The sequence below is a fragment of the Macaca mulatta genome, chromosome 3 (genome assembly GCF_049350105.2).
Source record: "Macaca mulatta isolate MMU2019108-1 chromosome 3, T2T-MMU8v2.0, whole genome shotgun sequence".
In the NCBI taxonomy this organism is placed as follows: domain Eukaryota; kingdom Metazoa; phylum Chordata; class Mammalia; order Primates; family Cercopithecidae; genus Macaca; species Macaca mulatta.
Genome location: NC_133408.1, coordinates 71272269 through 71277470, shown reverse-complemented (window position 1 = coordinate 71277470; position 5202 = coordinate 71272269). Strand labels below are relative to the sequence as shown.

The 5202-nt window shown below is 41.4% G+C and overlaps 1 pseudogene; it reads left to right on the top strand.

Moving 5' to 3' along the window:
• The first annotated feature begins 1089 nt into the window (after positions 1-1089).
• LOC100428401 (exportin-T pseudogene) lies at positions 1090-1852 on the top strand (annotated as a pseudogene).
• Positions 1853-5202: the final 3350 nt, after the last annotated feature.

Here is a 5202-nt window from a genome sequence, read left to right as displayed (position 1 = left end):
AGAACATCAGGATGGAAAAAAGAACAATGGAAAGAGCAAATCTGGGTATATGCAATAGACTATTGTTTTCCTCATGAGCTTTGTAAATTATATTTGATGACTGCAACAAAAATCATGAAACCATCTGATACTCAGGACTGACATGTTAAAAGGTAGAGAAGGTAGAGGGACCCAACTGAAAGTAAGATTTTCATCCTTCACTTAAATTAGTGAAATTCTGGTACCCTTAGACCATGATAAGTCACATTATATATATTTTAATTTCCATAGCAACCACTTAAAATACTATACACAGCTAAGTGCCGTGGCTCACATATCCTAGCACTTTGGGAGGCCAAAGTGAGTGGAACATGAGGTCAGGAGATGGAGACCATCCTCGCCAACATGGTGAAACCCCATCTCTACTGTAAATACAAAAATTAGCTAGACGTGGTGGTGTGTGCCTATAATCCCAGCTACTCAGGAGGCTGAGGCAGGAGAATTGCTCGAACCAGGGAGTCAGAGGTTGCAGTGAGCTGAGCTTGCACCACTACACTCCAGCCTGGCAACAGAATGAGACTCCATCAAAACAAACAAACAAAAACACTATACAAAGAAATACAGTCAAAAACATTATAAATTAACTGAGATGGGATATTTAAAAAAACATTCAAGTGGTCCTCAGGAAAGTAAGACAAGAAAAGAAAAACAGAGGGAACAATCAGGAAAAAAAGATATATTTAAGCACTAATGAGTCAATAATTACTTTCACTGAAAGTGGCCTTAACATATCATCAACAAAATGTAGACATTGGTAGGGTAGATAAAAACATTGTGACACAACTATATGATGTTTACAAGAAACTCACATCAAATCCAGACATAGGTAGGTCAAAAGTAAAAGGATGGAAAATATACAGGAAATAATAAAAGAAAATCAAGGGTGGCTATAGTACTCTCTGTTAAAGTAGACTCATAGCAAAGGAAATTACTACAAAGAGAGACATATCATTATTATATACGGTAAACAGATCAATTCTCAAGGAAGACTTACTGATCCCAAATGTGTATGGACCAAAGAACAGAGCATTAAAATCCATGAAGCATTGAATGATTATTTGCCTGGAGGAAGAAGTTCTTCCGTTCATCCCATCTGCTTCAGAACATATGCTCAAAGATTGTGAAGCAAAAGACCTCCAGGAGTTCATTCCTCTTACCACCCAGATTACGGCCAAATTGAAGACACAGGTATCCCCGTTTTCACCACAGATATTTGTGCCCCTGCTTCATGCAATGTTTGAAGTGCTTCTCTGGCCAGCGGAAGAAAATGACTAGTCTGCTGCTTTAGAGAAGCAGATGTTGCGAAGGAGTTACTTTGCTTTCCTGCGAACAGTCACAGGCAGTGGGATGAGCGAAGCTATAGCAAATCAAGGTGCAGAAAATGTAGAAAGAGTGCTGGTTACTGTTATCCAAGGAGTACTTGAATATGCAGATCCAATTGCACAGAAAACATGTTTTATCATCCACTCAAAGTTGGTAGAACTCTGGAGAAAGATGGACCAGTGGGATTTGTTGATTTTGTTTATAAGCACATTGTCCCCACATGTTTCCTAGCACCTTTAAAATAAACCTTTGACCTGGCAGATGCACAAACAGTATTGTCTTTATCTGAGTGTGCAGCGACACTGAAAACAATTCATCTCAAATGGGGCCCAGAATGTGTTCAGTATCTTCAACAAGAATACCTGCGCTCCTTGCGAGTAGCTCCAGAAATAATTCAAGAGTTTTGTCAAGCACTTCAGCAGCCTGATGCTAAAGTTTTAAAAAATTACTTAAAGGTGTTCTTCCAGAGAGCAAAACCCTAAGGACTGGATTTCCCTGTGCCTACTAAGATCAGGAATTCCAGTTAGTTTATAAAGAAGTGATTTTGGCTGGGCATGGTGGCTCACACTTGTAATCCCAGCACTTTGGGAGGCCGAGGCAGGCAGATCATGAGGTCAGGAGATCGAGACCATCCTGACTAACACAGTGAAACCCCATCTCTACCGAAAATACAAAAAATTAGCCAGGTGTGGTGGTGGGTGCCTGTAGTCCCAGCTACTCAGGAGGCTGAGGCAGGAGAATGGTGTGAACTCGGGAGGCGGAGCTTGCAGTGAGCCGAGATCACGCCATTGCACTCCTGCCTGGGTGACAGAGCGAGATTCCGTCTCAAAAAAAAAAAAAAAAAGCGATTTTAGTGTGCCATTCACACTGGTCTTTTTCACATTGTTTTGAGCTTATTGCAGTATATGTTTGGGGATTTTTCTGTAAAATGGGTGTAATTTTCCTAATACAGTTATGTAGCAACAAAAGAAGTTGCCTGCATGCTGGTCCAAATTGTTCTGTATAAAGATGCCCTTGAAAGACACAGAGTTATCTTAGAACCTTAATTCTTTTTTATTTGAAATTTTAAGTCAAGTCCTTTGTAAAGACCATAGCAGTAGAAAACAGTGCACTTTTAAAAAAATTACTGAATATAAAATGTTTGAAAATTTTCTTTATGTGTGAAGACACATGAAGTATGGGGGGAATACAACAATCAAAATTAGCCTTTCGTAGATAGCCATTTCATTGTTTTAAACTGTTTCGATGCCAATATGTATTCTACAAAAGAGAGTGGTTTTAGGCTCCAGTGTTACACTTTGTAAAATATATATATACACATACATTTTACGTAGTGAAATCTAAAAAATTCCCAAAAAACAAAAAACAAAACTTTTATTTTTTTCTTTTTTTTGAGAGGGAGTCTTGTTCTGTGCCCAGGCTGGAGTGCAATAGCGCCATCTTGGCTCACTGCAACCTCCGCCTCCCGGGTTCAAGTGATTCTCCTGCCTCAGTCTCCCCAGTAGCTGGGACTACAGGCGCCCGCCTCCACGCCCGGCTAATGTTTTGTATTTTCAATAGAGACGGGGTTTCACCGTATTAGCCAGGCTGATCTGGATCTCCTGACCTTGCGATCCGCCCACGTTGACCTCCCAAAGTTCTGGGATTACAGGTATAAGCCACCGCGCCTGGCCAAAAAAAACTTAACTAAACATTATGTTTAAAAAGTGGTTGTGATAGTATGAGATAAATTGTTTGTAAAATAGCCGTAAGCTTAAAACGCTAAAATATTCGTGAAATTTACCTACAGCATGATTATACTTACATTAAACAGATTCAAATAAAGCAAAATACAAAGGGTATAAAATGTAAAATTAGGCTGGGGCACGGTGGCTCACTCCTGTAATCCTAGTACTTTGGGAGGCTGAGGCAGGTGAATCACCTGAGGTCAAGAGTTCAAGACTACCTTGGCCAAAATGTTGAAACCCTGTCTCTACTAAAAATACAAAAATTAGCTGGGGCGTGGTGGCAGGTGCCTGTAATCCCACCTACTTGGGAGGCTGAGACAGGAGAATCGCTTGAACCTGGGAGGCGGAGGTTATTGCAGTGAGTCGAGATTGTGCCATTGCACTCCAGCCTAGGCAACAAGAGCAAAACTCCATCTCAAAAACAACAGCAACAACAACAACAACAACAACAAAAACGTAAAATTAAAGGAAGAGGCTGGGCGTAGTGGCTCAAGCCTGTAATGCCAGCACTTTGGGAGGCTGAGGCGGGTGGATCACGAGGTCAGGAGTTCCAGACCAGCCTGGCCAAGATGGTGAAACCCTGTCTCTACTAAAAATACAAAAATTTGCCAGGTACAGTGGCAGGCACCTGTAATCCCAGCTACTCCAGAGGCTGAGGCAAGAGAATAGCTTGAACCCGGGGGGTGGAGGTTGCAGTGAGCGGAGATCAGGCCACTGCACTCCAGCCTGGGCAACAGAGTAAGACTTTGTCTCAAAAAAATAAATAAATAAAATAAAAAAAACAAATGCCACACATGGTGGCTCACGCCTGTAATCCCAGCACTTTGGGAGGCCAAGGTGGGAGGATCACAAGGTCAGGAGTTCAAGACCAGCCTGGCCAAAATGGTGAATGTCTGTACTAAAAATACAAAAATTAGCTGGACGTGGTGGCGGGCACCTGCAGTCCCAGCTACTCAGGAGGCTGAGGCAGGAGAATTGCTTGAACCCAGGAGGTGGAGGTTGCAGTGAGCCAAGATTGTGCCACTGCACTCCAGCCTGGGCAACAGAGTGAGACTCCATCTCAAAAAAAAAAAAAATAAATAAAGAAGAATGGAAAAGTCAAAAGGAGGTAAAATACACTATGTTAAAACTTTTATTTTTAAAATGAGCATATCAGACTTTTATAATAGGAAAAACTTAATTTGATTAAATATATACTTTTAATCATTCTGATTCTTTTTGGGTTCCTGGAACTTGTAGCATTATCAGAATCACCTACTTTTCTCTTGCTTAAGGCTGCTTACATGGCTTCCTTGTAGATTTCTTCCCCATTCCTCTGCAATGTACTTTGGACCTGTCTTGAAATTATCCATCTGTGAAGACACAGAATTTCAGATTTGCCTGCCTATGCACAGACATCAACACAGCAGGGAGGGTTCTCTAGGGAAATGCTGAAAGCAAATGGAGATGCTAGAGGAGTTTGGAGAAGATTGATTTTTACATGGACAGTTCCGGGTGCAATTAAGTTGTACTCAAAACCAGATAGGCTAGAAAATATTGGGGAGGTAAATGTGGTTCCATCCTTCAAACAAAGAATAGTGTTTCATATCTGGATAAAAGAAAACCATCAGTGAATCGCAAAATCATTAGAGGCAGAAGGCACATGAGAGACAGGTCACCATGTAGAACAATTCCAGGTGGCTCCATTCACATTTAGCCTATGTACGTGGCGGCCCCTGGGATTGTGCAGTGCGCACCTTATACAACTGTATGCGGGGATTCTGCTGAATCTAGTCATTACTACCCTTGCCCTTCCTCACACACAGATCTAGGATCCTTTTACAGAGGAGGAAAGGGAGGCCCAGAAGAGCAAAGCAAGTTGTTCAAAGCCACACAGCTAACCGCAGAACAAGACTAACATCCAGATTCTTGAATTTTAGAACAATATTCTTTCCTCTCTACAATGATGGCTGGAAAGGATATTGTCACTCAAAACAGCCACCTCCACCACAGCAGCAAGTTCATTCTTAAAAGCATTTGTTTCACATCCACATGGCGTAGGCTAAACCAGGGCTGTTTTTATAGCATCCCAAATTCTAAATTGAGTGCAAATTCTAAGCACACTTTTCTCACA